Here is a 16011-nt window from a genome sequence, read left to right as displayed (position 1 = left end):
GAAGCCATCAAATTTGATCCAAGAAAGAAGAAATTCTTTTCCAGCAAAAGAAAGCCCATTTCTGAGATGGATTGCTACAACTGTGGAGAGCTTGGTCATCTTGCTCATCAATGTACCAAGCCCAAGAAGAACAAGTTTAAGGGCAAGAAATAAGATGACAGCGATGATGAGAAAAAGGAAAAGAAATTCTTCAAGAGAAAGGATGGGAAGCAAAAGAGGTTCCACAAAAAGAAAAATGGAAAGGCATATATTGTTGGTGACTGGCTCACTGACATTGAGTCATCAAGTGGATCTTCTTCAAGTGAAGAGGAGAATGATGAAAAGGTTGCCGCCATCGCCGGGGACTTCTCTTCACCACCACCATCGCCATCATCGACTTCTCACCTATGCCTCATGGCTAGAGGTGAACGGAAGGTACAAAATGATATTGATATTACTGATGATAGTGATAGTGATAGTGATGAGGAATTTGCTTCACCTTCATATGATGAACTAGCTGACTTGCTTAAAGAATATACTCAAATCATTAGGAAGTCAAAAGCTAAATGTGATAGGTTGAAAAATGAAAATGTATCTTTAAATGCCAAATATGACATAGTTATGAAAGCTAGTGATGAACTGAAAGAAGAGAACAAAACTATGTCATCAACTGTAAATGAGCTCACAACCTCCCTAAAAGATGCTAAGAATAAATGTGACAAGTTAAATGAAGCTAATAGGGAGTTGCAAGATAGATTAGTAAAAATCAAGGAAGATTATACTAAGATTAAATTTGATCATGATAATCTTCTTGTTGAGAATGAACTTTTATCTTGCAAAACACATGAGGCTATTAACCCTGTTGTTAAGATTGGTGTAGCAACCTCATGTGATGATTTGAGTCAAGGAGAGCAAACTAGTCTACATGATGAATTGACTGAAAAAGTTGAAGTCTTGACTTTAGACAACCAAAAATTGAAGAGATACCTGACTGATGCAACTACTAGAGGAAAGGTTGCCATTGAGAACAATGATTTCAACAAAGAGTTGGCAGTGGATAATGAAAGGCTTAAAAATGAGGTCAAGAAACTTAAGAGTGAAAATGAACATCTTGCAACAAGTGTGCAAAAGTTCAACAAGGGCCAATACCTCCAAAATGAGTTGCTTATGAACACTGTCATGAAAAACAACAAGAGTGGTATTGGATACAATGCTTTTGTGCAAAAGAAAGCTACCACTCAATACAAGCCAAAGCAGACTCACAAGCCCATCAAATGCTTTGAATGTGGAAAAGAAGGTCACTTTGCCCACAACTGCAAAGTCAAACCACCAACTCCCTTGCCTAAGCACTCAAGACCATTTGCTTTCAATGCTCATTATGTTCTAAGAAAAGTAGCAAATGGAAAGGTCAAAATTACATTCCTAGGTCCACCAAGCAAGAGTAGACCTAGACAAATTTGGGTTGCAAAGTCCTTGATTGAGAGAGTCACTGGTCCTATGCAATATAGGGCCATCAAAACTCAAGCTTGATTTGTCTGTGGATGTAGGTGAACTACAAGACCGGTGGGAGCCATTAGGTTATTGACAGTGGATGCACACAACATATGACAGGCAACCCACAGATGTTCACCTCACTTGATGAGAATGTTGATGGACAAGACAAAATCACATTTGGAGACAATTCAAAAGGGAAAGTGCAAGGACTTGGCAAGGTGGCAATTTCAAATGATTTATCAATTTCAAATGTTCTCTTGGTTGCACCTTTGAGCTTCAATTTATTATCAGTGGGTCAACTCTGTGATCTTGGACTTCAATGCTTATTCACTCCAACAGAGGTTATTGTATCAAAAATGGATGATGAATCAATGGTGTTCAAAGGATTTAGATACAACAATCTCTACTTAGTGGATTTCACTTCAGAAGATGCAGACTTAAGAACTTGCCTCTTCACCAAAGCTTCACTTCGATGGCTTTGGCATAGGAGGCTTGCACATGTTGGGATGAGCACACTCAAGAAGGTATTAAAGAAGGACATGGTTAGAGGATTAAAGGATGTTGTATTTGAAAAGGACAAGCCTTGTAGTGCATGTCAAGCTGGAAAGCAAGTTGCTAACACACATCCTACAAAAGCTTTCATGTCAACATCAAGGCCATTGGAACTACTTCATATGGATTTATTTGGACCTACAAATTATGTAAGTGCTGGTGGCAACCTCTACTGTCTGGTGATTGTTGATGATTTCTCAAGATACACTTGGGTGTTCTTTCTTCATGACAAATCTGAAGTTGCATCTATTTTCAAGAAGTTTGCCAAGAAAGCTCAAAATGAATTCGATTGCAAGATCAAGAAGATTAGAAGTGATAATGGCAAAGAATTTGACAACACCAACATTCATGAGTACTGTGATGAAATTGGGATCAAGCATGAAGTTTCTGCAACATATACACCTCAACAAAATGGAGTTGTTGAAAGGAAAAACAGGACCTTGATCACTCTTGCAAGAACAATGATTGATGAGTATAACACACCGGAGAGGTTTTGGGCCGAAGCTGTCAACACTGCATGTTATGCATCAAACAGGCTATTTCCTCACCGGCTGCTTGCAAAGACTCCCTATGAACTGCAAAATGGGAAAAAGCCAGACGTCTCCTTCTTCCGGGTGTTTGGATGCAAATGCTACATCTACAAGAAACGCCATCACCTAGGGAAGTTTCAAAGACATTGTGATATTGGTTTTCTTTTGGGTTATTCATTAAAGTCCAAAGCATATCGAGTATTCAATCATGCCACTGGCGTGGTAGAAGAAACATATGATGTGAAATTTGATGAGACTAATGGCTCCCGAGGAGCATTTGAGAATTTTGATGATGTAGGTGATGAGCCACTTAGGGAAGCAATAAAGAACATGCCAATTGGAGCTATCAAACCAAAAGAAGATGAAGAAGAGGTGCAAAACATTGACAGGCCTTCTTCATCAAATGTACCACAAGATGATGAAAAAGATGAGAGGCATGCAAATGAAAATACATTTGTCTCTCATGAACAAGCAAGGGTACAAGCCGAAGATGTTGATGCTCCAGGATCTTCTTCCCAAGTGGTTAACAGGAGAAATTCATCACTACTTCAAGCTCACCCTCAAAACCAAATCATTGGGAGTCCTTCACAAGGGGTTATCACTCGATCCCATAAACATGCTTCTTTTATTGAACATCACTCCTTTGTTTCTTGTGTTGAGCCTACTTGTATAGATGAGGCGCTACAGGATCCAGACTGGGTGAACGCTATGCATGAAGAACTTAACAACTTCACCCGTAACCAAGTTTGGACCCTGGAGAAGCCCCCACAAGATGCAAGAATCATTGGAACAAAGTGGGTGTTCAGAAACAAACAAGATGATCAAGGTGTGATTGTAAGAAACAAGGCAAGACTTGTTGCAAAAGGATTCTCTCAAGTTGAAGGCTTAGATTTTGGAGAGACCTTTCACCGGTTGCTCGACTGGAAGCCATCCGTATCCTACTTGCATATGCATCATGCTATGATATAAAACTTTATCAAATGGATGTAAAAAGTGCATTTTTAAATGGCTTCATAAATGAACTTGTATATGTTGAGCAACCACCTGGATTTGAAGACCCTAGATATCCTAACCATGCTTACAGGTTGTCCAAGGCGCTATATGGGCTAAAGCAAGCTCCAAGGGCTTGGTATGAGCGCCTTCACGACTTCCTCATCGAGAAGGGCTTCAAGATCGGGACCGTCGACACAACTCTATTCACAAAGAAACATAACGGTGATATTTTCATTTGTCAAGTATATGTTGATGATATAATCTTTGGCTCAACAAATGACTATCATTGCAAGGAATTTGGTGAGTTGATGTCGAAGGAGTTCGAGATGTCAATGATTGGTGAGCTGACGTACTTCCTCGGCTTTCAAGTCAAGCAAATGAAAGATGGTAACTTTCTCTCACAAGAGAAGTATACCAAAGACTTGTTGAAAAGGTTCAACATGGAGAAGTGCAAACCAATCAAGACACCTATGCCAACAAATGGACATCTCGACCTAGATGAGGGAGGTAACCCGGTTAATCAAACTCTCTACCATTCTATGATTGGTAGTTTATTGTACCTTACCGCATCTAGGCCCGATATCATGTTTAGTGTCTGCATGTGTGCTAGATTTCAATCTAATCCTAAGAAAGCTCATCTTCGCGCTGTTAAAAGAATTCTTAGGTATCTCAGGCACACCACAAGCGTTGGTCTGTGGTATCCCAAAGGAGCTACATTTGATTTAATTGGCTATTCCGATTCGGATTATGCCGGTTGCAAAATTGATAGGAAAAGTACTTCTAGGGGATGCCATCTGCTTGGTAGATCACTAGTTTCATGGACATCCAAAAAGCAAAATAGTGTTGCCTTGTCAACTGCCGAAGCGGAATACATTGTCGCGGGTGCTTGTTGCACACAAATTTTATATATGAAACAAACTCTTCTAGACTATGGCGTAGTTCTAGAAAAGGTACCTTTGTTGTGTGACAATGAGAGTGCTGTTAAAATTGCTAATAATCCTGTACAACACTCTCGCACCAAGCACATTGATATCTGTCATCACTTCTTTAGAGATCATGTTGCTAAAGGAGATATCATTTTAGAAGGAGTGAGGTCGGAAGATCAATTAGCGGATATTTTCACTAAGCCACTTGATAAGACCCGCTTTTGCATGTTGAGGAATGAACTAAATATTCTTGATCTCAGAAATTTTATGTAAGATGTCAAATGGTGTTGTCAAGCTTGCATTGCGTATTTAAATTTCTTGTATTGCATCTAGGGCTTGTCTAACCTAGTTGAGATAACTGCCAACAAAGCGAGTGAAAAAGCTTAACTCGGATCAAACTTTACAAGTCTTAGTTTTAAGCTTTTAGTACTTAAATTCCTACTTTTATGTAATTGTTGGTTCTTGAGATATGCATGAGGTACTGCACTTAGGGGGAGTATTCAAAACTCAAATCTTTCATGAAAACCCCTAGTGCAATGCCAAAATGAAAATCTCACCATTTGCCTATTTTCTCTAAAAATTATCTAGCATATGGCAAAATATTTTGAAAATTATGAGAAAATATATGAGGGTGCCAATACCTGTCCCAACAAGTGTTATTTTGTGTGATTATAAGTTGGGATTTGGTTTGGTTGGAAATTAGATAGAAATATTCAAAAATTTCAAATCTTCCCTCTGTCTTGGCTCACCGGACACTGCACTGTGCAATGTTCGGTGCACCGGCAGCCGCGCGCTCAAAATCCTTTTTCCTGTGCGTTGTCTGGTGGTTCACCGAACAACTACTGTGCGCTGTCCGGTGTGCACCGGACAGGCACTATAGACTGTTCGGTGCGCCCATATCGCGTTTTAAAAAAAACGCCTCTAGCCCGAGCCAAGCTAGAGGCTCTCAGATTTCTTCCCACTCTCTGGCTCACTGTCTCTCTGGCGATTTCCACTCCCTCGCCGGCGACCTCCCCTCTCCGGCGACCTTAGCTCCGGCGACCCTGTGCTCCATCTTCTGCCCTCGCTTGGTGAGCAGCCCTGCTCCCCCTGCATCTTTTTTGTTTTCTCCCTGTCTGTCTTTGCAGTGAGCACCCCCTTTCCACCCCTTTTGTGCCAATTTCAAATTCTTGTGAAATCCTGTGAAACCATGTGGTGGAATGTGTTCCTCTGTGTGCCTTGAACATCCTTGTAGGTTCTCAGCTCCCTTTGGGAGGGTTTCAATCCTCATATAGCCCAATCTCCGAAAACCTAATTCACCGCACGTCACGTGTTCGGTGAAATGCCCAAACCAGCCAAATATGCTCCGATTTTATTCCAATTTTTCAGGCACCTTCACAACACCTCCAGTAACATATTCGCCAAATTTCACGCCCATCCGATATACCAGGCTCCATTTTCACCAAATTCCCCGTTTCGAGCGATCGTTTCTGAGCCGAGTGCCTAAATTCCATTTTCTTTGCCTAAATTCAAACCAAGCACACACTTCACTCATATTTACCCATATAAACCTATTCGTGAAGTATCAGCTCAATTTCAAATCATTTCATGCCTCAATTCGAATTCCAAACCTCCTATGGCACTATTTCTCGTTCAAACGTCGTTTTCGCGTCGTTTGACCTCTCGATCGCCAAGACTCTTGTTTTCTGTGCCATAATTCTGTGTGTATGTATTTATTCACATTTCATATACTTATGACTATGTGACTAATACGTGCTCACCTCTTCTGTCATTTAAGTGACCTTGCCTGCCCGTGAGCCGTCTCCTGTCCTACCTAGATTTCCACCTCTCGTGTGAGCTTTCCAGGTAGACATTTCCTCTTTTGATATTCTATCGGCTATTATCGACTTGTGCTTAGCTTCTCTCTCTCCTTTGCAGTCGTCAGGTCAGGATGCCGCACACGAAGAATGTGTCGGCGTCAGGGGGAGGCGATGATGAGGATCCTCGTTGCCCCTTCAGGCAGGTCAAGGGCAAGACCGTATACCTGGAGCAGCAGGAAGGCCGCAAGAAGCAGCGTCTGGACAGAGCAGCCCGAGCAGCGGCAGCAGCAGCAGCAGCCGCTGAGCAGGCCGAGCTAGGAGATCAGCCTCAGACTCCTTTAGATCAGATTGCGTACCGTGTTCGTCGCCTCGCCTCCCGGCCTCGCTCCTCCACTCACACCACTGCTTCCACTCCACCACCCACTTTGCCTGCTCCTGTCACCCCTGTTGCGCCATCCACCACCTCCACTACACCAGCTTCCACTGCTCCTTCTCCCGCTCCCGTTTCTGCTCCACCTATCCCACCTGCTCGCTTCCGGGAGCGCGATGAGACTAAGGTGCGACCTCTGGCTGCAGATCCCAGGTTGTTTGACCTTCAGCGTGCTACAACGGCACGGGTACGCAGGTTCAGATACATACCCATGGAGTTTTGGTTACCGGCTCAGAGGGACCCTGCTGTAGTTGACCTTTTCAGCACTAGGATTCAGGAATCCTTCTTCAGGGCACAGATGTCTGCACAGATTGCTTTGTGAGTGCACCGGCTTTTGGACCTTCCCGCTTTTCTGCTAGCCGCCGGTGCTGACTCTGAGGTGCACCTCTCATATCTGCCTGGCTTTCTGACTCTTTTGACTACCAGCAGCAAGTATGTTGAGGAATGGGTCCGAGTTTTCTACGCGACTATATGGATCGACCCTGATCATCACTGGATGAGGTTTCGTTTTGAGCGAGAGGATGTCACTATTCATGCCAGCCAGATTCGCCAGCTATTTGGATTTCACGAGTCATCGACTCGTCTTCACAGCTTATGCTATGGCACCTCTGACCCTCCTCGTCGCCCTCACGGCGGTGTCGCTCCGGGTACAACTCACGTCACGGCTCTGTTTCGACCGCCTTCTCAGATGGGTCGTGACGCTCATCGGCAGATTTCACCACAGCAGCAAAGTTCCTATTTCAGCTTATGAGACGGACACTTCTACCGCGGATGGGATACAGGGAGGCTACCACACATATCCAGCTCTGGCTCCTTGGTGCCCTGGTCTCTCACTCCGAGTTTGACGTTGTGGATTTCCTTATTTGTGAGATCGAGGACACCGTTTTGGATGGTCTGCGTGCCCGTCGACAGCTGCCATATGCTCACTACCTATGTCACATTTTTGCTCAGCTGATTCGGCCTCCACAGTTCCAAGGCACACTTGAGGCCTCACGCCTTGTCTTTGGGTCCTACCGTCCTGCGCCTGAGGCTCCTGTGCCAGCTTCTGCTCCAGTTTTTGACACTTAGGCCAAGGATACTGCACTTCATGAGTTCGAGGCTCAGGACATAGCAGTTGTTGTTGTTGATGATGATGATTTTGGGATTCCGCCTCCGCCTCCTATGCCTCCACGCTCACATGATCATGAGGCTGGGAGTTCTCATGCTACCCCTGCTGCCCCTCCTGCCGTTGACCCTGCTTTTGCTTCGATTCTCCAGACACTTACTCAGCAGCAGGCTCACTTGGCAGCCGAGCAAACCCGCCAGGCAGCAGCCCATCAGCAGTTGTCCAAGAGGATGCTCTCGATGTTTCAGACCATACAGGACAGGCAAGATTCTCTTCAGCAACAGCTTCTTCAGGATCAGGCTGAGAGCAGGGCATTCATGACTCTTATGCTACAACATTCTGGTATATCGATTCCCCCAGTTCAGTAAGTCCTGCCTCCTCCTCTTCAGGCTCCTGTTGTGCCAGCGCTTCAGCCAGGACCCCCTGTTGGTCCTTCTTCCTCTCCGCTCCGGCCGGTCACCCTGGCTTTCACGTCACCGGTCTTCAGCTCCGTCAGCCCTCAGTGCCACCAGCTTCTGTTGTTCCCACTACTGCTGTGGCGGTGTCTGTGACCACTTCTTCGGCTCCGGCAGCTCCAGCAGCGCAGCTTCCATCCAAGTCAGTACCAGCTCCAGCTTCTACAGCAGATCCTGGATCCGAGACTGGCTCTGACCCCCAGCTTGCGTTCGCTCTACTGCCTCGACTGCGACCGGATGCGCCTCCGCCGCCTCCTCCCACTTCTGATGTGTAGGTTTGGGTGCCCTTTTGGTGTTTGACGCCAAAGGGGGAGAGATATGAGTTGTGAGAGCTAGGGGGAGTTAGGGAGTTAGTAGAGAGTCATTTTGATGTAATATATGTGCTTGTTACTCTCTGTACTAGCTTCACTTTTGTATGGTTCTTTTGACTCACAAACTCTATATATACTCTCGATGCTTATGTTGACTGTGTGTGTATTATGTTTTCACCTTATATGTTATCACCAGTCTTTTAAGTTCTTGTTCATCGATTTGATTTCACTTTTATATGAACAAGAAACTTATGATATGTATGCGCTTATTCTTATTATTTTGGTACACACTCTTTCTGTCAAAGATTACTGAGTATAACTAACTATCTTCTCTATTGACAGAAATTTCAAAACAAACTACTCTCACAAATCTTGTAGGGTTGTCATCAATCACCAAAAAGGGGGAGATTGAAAGCATCTAGGCCCCTGGTTGGTTTTAGTGATTAATGACAACGTGATGTTATATGTGACTAACGTGTGTTTTGCAGACAAATGGTAAATTAGGTCGCATTACAGGTAGAAGTACTACATCGGTGAAAACAATCCCGGAGATAAGAACTCAAAGCGACGGCTAAAACGACGAAACAAAAGGTGAAGGACTACGGAGTCCGAGTGTCAAGGAGATGTGGACACTCGTGATTTAGTTAGGTCTTTTATTTTCTTTTAGCCGTACTATGAAGAGGGGTTGTCGATGAGTAGTTTGACCAAGAGAGTTCTAGTGTAGTGTTGGTGCACAATCACACTCACATACAGTGCTAGGTGTCACTCTAGAACTCACTCACAAGTTAGAACGAAAACCGATTTGAAAATCAGCTGAAAACAAGAAATAGGGTTTCTGGCCTTGGGGCACCGGACTGTCCGGTGTGCACCGGACTGTCCGGTGCACCCTCTGCCAGGCGGGGCCGAGCTGGCCCTGGGGAAGGCTTCCCCGAGCAAAAAACCCGAGAGCACCAGTTTGCGAAATGAATTTTAGTGGCGCACCGGACAGTGCACCGGACTGTCCGGTGTGCACCAGACAGTGTATGTTCACTGTCGGGTGTGCCATCAGCCCAACTGCTATCTGTCAGAACTAGCCGTTGGAAACGACCGTTGGCGCACCGGACTGTCCGGTGCGCCCATGCGCAGAAAAGTTCTGGTAACGGCTAGTTGGTGGGTGAGGGCTATTTATACCCCCTCCAACCACCATATTCAATGTCTTGCTGCCCACATTAATTCCAGCACATTGCTAGAGCATTGTGAAAGTCGCCTAGAGGGGGGGTGAATAGGGCGAAACTGAAATTTACAAATATAAACACAACTACAAGCCGGGTTAGCGTTAGAAATATAAACGAGTCCGCGAGAGAGGGAGCAAAACAAATCGCAAGCAAATGAAGAGTGTGACACGTGGATTTGTTTTACCGAGGTTCGGTTCTTGCAAACCTACTCCCCGTTGAGGAGGCCACAAAGGCCGAGTCTCTTTCAACCCTTCCCTCTCTCAAACGGTCCCTCGGACCGAGTGAGCTTCTCTTCTCAAATCACTTGGGAATCAAACTTCCCGCAAGGGCCACCACACAATTGGTGCCTCTTGCCTCAATTACAAGTGAGTGTTTGATCACAAGAAAGAATCAAGAAAGAAGGAAGCAATCCAAGCGCAAGAGCTCGAAAGAACACAAGCAAATCTCTCTCTAGTCACTAGGGCGTTGTGTGGAATATGGAGAAGATTTGATCTCTTTGGTGTGTCTAGAATTGAATGCTAGAGCTCTTGTAGTAGTTGGGAAGTGGAAAACTTGGATGTGATGAATGGAGGTGGTTGGGGTGGTATTTATAGCCCCCAACCACTTCCTAGCCGTTGCACCATTCTGCTGAGCGCGGACGGTCCGCGAGCCAGGTCCGGACGGTCCGCCCCTGTTGATCAACGGCTGAAAACGTAACGGTCAGCAGTAACGGCTATATCAACGGCTATATTGCATTTAATGCGTCGTCAGATGTCAGATAGAGTCAGGCGCGGACGGTCCGGTCGTGCACCTCGGACGGTCCGCGCGGACGCTATAATTCATTTTTCCGAACCCGTCACCTTCGGGTTTTTTGGTTTCTTACCGACCGGACGGTCCGCGCCAGAGGCCGGACGGTCCGCGCGAGGGCTCGGACAGTCTTTGCTTTTCCTCCGGACAGTCCGTAGGGGAAACTTGTGTTTTTTGCATTGGTTCTGTCCGAGGGTCATTCTTGTGCCGCGGACGGTCCGCCGCAAGGGCCCGGACGGTCCGCGCTTGGCCTGTTTTTCCAAAAAGCTTCTCCTGTCCGGAATAATCTATGGTATTCCGGACAGTCGATTTAGTATAGTTGTAGATGAACCTTTGGCACCTGTAGAACACATAATCTAGAGCAAACTAGTTAGTCCAATTATTTGTGTTGGGCAATTCAACCACCAAAATCAATTAGGAAGTAGGTGTAAGCCTAATTCCCTTTCAATCTCCCCCTTTTTGGTGATTGATGCCAACACAAACCAAAGCAAGAATAGAAGTGTATAATTGAACTAGTTTGCATAATGTAAGCGCAAAGGTTGCTTGGTATTGAGCCAATCTAAATACTTACAAGATATGCATGGATTGTTTCTTTCTTATTTAACATTTTGGACCACGCTTGCACCACGTGTTTTGTTTTTGCAAACTCTTTTGTAAATCCTTTTCAAAGTTCTTTTGCAAATAGTCAAAGGCAAATGAATAAGATTTTGAGAAGCATTTTCAAGATTTGAAATTTTCTCCCCCTGTTTCAAATGCTTTTCCTTTGATTAAACAAAATTCCCCCTAAATGAGATCCTCCTCTTAGTGTTCAAGAGGGTTTTGATATATCATTTTTGAAATACTACTTTCTCCCCCCTTTTGAACATAATAGGATACCAATTGATAAAATTCTTGGAAACACGAAGTTTTTGAAATTGGTGGTGGTGCGGTCCTTTTGCTTTGGGCTCTTACTTTCTCCCCCTTTGGCATGAATCGCCAAAAACGGAATCATTAGAGCCCTCACTAGCTGCTTTCTCCCCTTTGGCAAGGAAAACATATAAGTGAAGATTATACCAAAGATGGAGAGTGATGCGGAGCGACGACGAAGGATGAGTAGTAGAGTGGAGTGGAAGCCTTTGTCTTCGCCGAAGACTCCAATTCCCTTTCAATATACCTATGACTTGGTTTGAAATATACTTGAAAACATATTAGTCATAGCATATAAAAGAGACGTGATCAAAGGTATATAAGAGAGCGATGTGTGCAAATTAGCAAAAGAAATTACGCGAATCAAGAATATTGAGCTCATGCCTAAGTTTGTTAAAAGTTTGTTCATCAAGAGGCTTGGTAAAGATATCGGCTAATTGATCTTTAGTGTTAATGTAAGAAATCTCGATATCTCCCTTTTGTTGGTGATCCCTTAAAAAGTGATACCGAATGGCTATGTGTTTAGTGCGGCTATGCTCGACGGGATTATCCGCCATCTTGATTGCACTCTCATTATCACATAGCAAAGGGACTTTGGTTAATTTGTAACCGTAGTCCCGCAGGGTTTGCCTCATCCAAAGCAATTGCGCGCAACAATGACCTGCGGCAATGTATTCGGCTTCGGCGGTGGAAAGAGCGACCGAATTTTGCTTCTTTGAAGCCCAAGACACTAAGGATCTTCCCAAGAACTGGCAAGTCCCCGATGTGCTCTTCCTATTGATTTTGCACCCCGCCCAATCGGCATCCGAATAACCAATCAAATCAAAAGTGGATCCCCTAGGATACCAAAGCCCAAACTTAGGAGTATAAGCCAAATATCTCAAGATTCGTTTTACGGCCGTAAGGTGAGCTTCCTTAGGGTCGGCTTGGAATCTTGCACACATGCATACGGAAAGCATAATATCCGGTCGAGATGCACATAAATAGAGTAAGGAACCTATCATCGACCGGTATACCTTTTGATCCACGGACTTACCTCCCGTGTCAAGGTCGAGATGCCCATTAGTTCCCATGGGTGTCTTGATGGGCTTGGCATCCTTCATCCCAAACTTGTTTAGAATGTCTTGAGTATACTTCGTTTGCCTAATGAAGGTGCCCTCTTGGAGTTGCTTCACTTGAAATCCTAAGAAGTACTTCAACTCCCCCATCATAGACATCTCGAATTTCTGTGTCATGATCCTACTAAACTCTTCACATGTAGACTTGTTAGTAGACCCAAATATAATATCATCAACATAAATTTGGCATACAAACAAGTCATTTTCAAGAGTTTTAGTAAAGAGTGTAGGATCGGCCTTTCCGACTTTGAAGCCATTAGCAATAAGAAAATCTCTAAGGCATTCATACCATGCTCTTGGGGCTTGTTTGAGCCCATAAAGCGCCTTAGAGAGCTTATAGACATGGTTAGGATACTCACTGTCTTCAAAGCCGGGAGGTTGCTCAACATAGACCTCTTCCTTGATTGGTCCATTGAGGAAGGCACTTTTCACGTCCATTTGATAAAGCTTAAAGCCATGGTAAGTAGCATAGGCCAATAATATGCGAATTGACTCAAGCCTAGCTACGGGTGCATAGGTTTCACCGAAATCCAAACCTTCAACTTGGGAGTATCCCTTGGCCACAAGTCGAGCTTTGTTCCTTGTCACCACACCATGCTCATCTTGCTTGTTGCGGAAGACCCATTTGGTTCCTACAACATTTTCGTTAGGACGTGGAACTAAATGCCATACCTCATTTCTAGTGAAGTTGTTGAGCTCCTCTTGCATCGCCACCACCCAATCCGAATCTTGAAGTGCTTCCTCTATCCTGTGTGGCTCAATAGAGGAAACAAAAGAGTAATGTTCACAAAAATGTGCAACCCGAGATCGAGTAGTTACCCCCTTATGAATGTCGCCGAGGATGGTGTCGACGGGGTGATCTCGTTGGATTGCTTGGTGGACTCTTGGGTGTGGCGGCCTTTGCTCTTCATCCTCCTTGTCTTGATCATTTGCATCTCCCCCTTGATCATTGCCGTCATCTTGAGGTGGCTCATTTGCTTGATCTTCTACTTCATCAACTTGAGCTTCATCCTCATTTTGAGTCGGTGGAGATGCTAGCGTGGAGGAGGATGGTTGATCTTGTGCATGTGAAGGCTCTTCGGATTCCTTAGGACACACATCCCCGATGGACATGTTCCTTAGCGCTATGCATGGAGCCTGCTCTTCACCTATCTCATCAAGATCAACTTGCTCCACTTGAGAGACGTTAGTCTCGTCAAACACAACGTCACAAGAAACTTCAACAAGTCCTGAGGACTTGTTAAAGACTCTATATGCCCTTGTGTTTGAGTCATATCCTAGTAAAAAGCCTTCTACAGTTTTAGGAGCAAATTTAGATTTTCTACCTCTCTTAACAAGAATAAAGCATTTGCTACCAAAAACTCTAAAATATGAAATATTTGGCTTTTTACCGGTTAGGAGTTCATAGGATGTCTTCTTGAGGATTCGGTGAAGGTATAACCGGTTGATGGCGTAGCAAGCGGTGTTGACTGCTTCGGCCCAAAACCGATCCGGTGTCTTGTACTCATCAAGCATGGTTCTTGCCATGTCCAATAGAGTCCGATTCTTCCTCTCCACTACACCATTTTGTTGTGGAGTGTAGGGAGAAGAGAACTCATGCTTGATGCCCTCCTCCTCAAGGAAGCCTTCTATCTGTGAGTTCTTGAACTCCGTCCCGTTGTCGCTTCTAATTTTCTTGATCCTTAAGCCGAACTCATTTTGAGCCCGTCTCAAGAATCCCTTTAAGGTCTCTTGGGTTTGAGATTTTTCCTGCAAAAAGAACACCCAAGTGAAGCGAGAATAATCATCCACTATTACAAGACAATACTTACTCCCGCCGATGCTTATGTAAGCAATCGGGCCGAATAGATCCATGTGGAGTAGCTCAAGCGGCCTGTCGGTCGTCATGATGTTCTTGTGTGGATGTTGGGTTCCAACTTGCTTCCCGGCTTGGCACGCGCTACAAATCCTGTCTTTCTCAAAATGAACATTTGTTAATCCTAAAATGTGTTCTCCCTTTAGAAGCTTATGAAGATTCTTCATCCCAACATGGGCTAGTCGGCGGTGCCAGAGCCAACCCATGTTAGTCTTAGCAATTAAGCAAGTGTCTAGTTCAGCTCTATCAAAATCAACCAAGTATAGCTGACCCTCTAACACTCCCTTAAATGCTATTGAATCGTCACTTCTTCTAAAGACAGTGACACCTACATCAGTGAATAGACAGTTGTAGCCCATTTGACATAATTGGGATACGGAAAGCAAATTGTAATCTAATGAATCAACAAGAAAAACATTTGAAATGGAATGGTCAGGAGATATAGCAATTTTACCAAGACCTTTGACCAAACCTTGATTTCCATCCCCGAATGTGATAGCTCGTTGGGGATCTTGGTTTTTCTCATATGAGGAGAACATCCTTTTCTCCCCTGTCATGTGGTTTGTGCACCCGCTGTCGAGTATCCAACTTGAGCCCCCGGATGCATAAACCTACAAAACAAGTTTAGTTCTTGACTTTAGGTACCCAAATGGTTTTGGGTCCTTTGGCATTAGACACAAGAACTTTGGGTACCCAAACACAAGTCTTTGATCCCTTGTGCTTGCCCCCAACATATTTGGCAACTACCTTGCCGGATTTGTTAGTCAAAACGTAAGATGCATCAAAAGTTTTAAAAGAAATGTTATGATCATTTGATGCAATAGGAATTTTCTTCTTAGGCAACTTAGCACGGGTTGGTTGCCTAGAACTAGATGTCTCACTCTTATACATAAAAGCATGGTTAGAACCAGAGTGAGACTTCCTAGAATGAATTTTCCTAATTTTGTCCTCGGGATAACCGGCAGGGTATAAAATGTAACCCTCGTTATCCTGAGGCATGGGAGCCTTGCCCTTAACAAAATTTGACAATCTTTTAGGAGGGGCACTAATTTTGACATTGTCTCCCCTTTGGTAGCCAATGCCATCCTTAATTCCAGGGCGTCTCCCATTATAGAGCATACTTCTAGCAAATTTAAATTTTTCATTTTCTAAGTTATGCTCGGCAATTTTAGCATCTAATTTTGCTATATGATCATTTTGTTGTTTAATTAAAGTTATGTGATCATGTATAGCATCAATGTTAACATCTCTACATATAGTACAAATAGAAGTGTGCTCAACGGTAGATGTAGAGGGTTTGCAAGATTTTAGCTCTACAACCTTAGCATGCAATATTTCATTTTTACTTCTAAGGTCGGAAATAGTAGCATTGCAAACATCTAGTTCTTTAACAATTAATTTTTCATTTTCTACTCTAAGGCTAGCAAGAGAAATGTTCAATTCTTCAATCCTAGCAAGCAAATCATCATTATTATCTCTAGGATTGGGAATCGAAACATTACAAACATGTGAATCAACCTTAGCATTTAAACTAGCATTTTCATTCCTAAGGTTGTCA

The sequence above is a fragment of the Zea mays genome, chromosome 2 (genome assembly GCF_902167145.1).
Source record: "Zea mays cultivar B73 chromosome 2, Zm-B73-REFERENCE-NAM-5.0, whole genome shotgun sequence".
Classification (NCBI taxonomy): Eukaryota; Viridiplantae; Streptophyta; class Magnoliopsida; order Poales; family Poaceae; genus Zea; species Zea mays.
Note: the sequence above shows the minus strand (reverse complement) of the source record.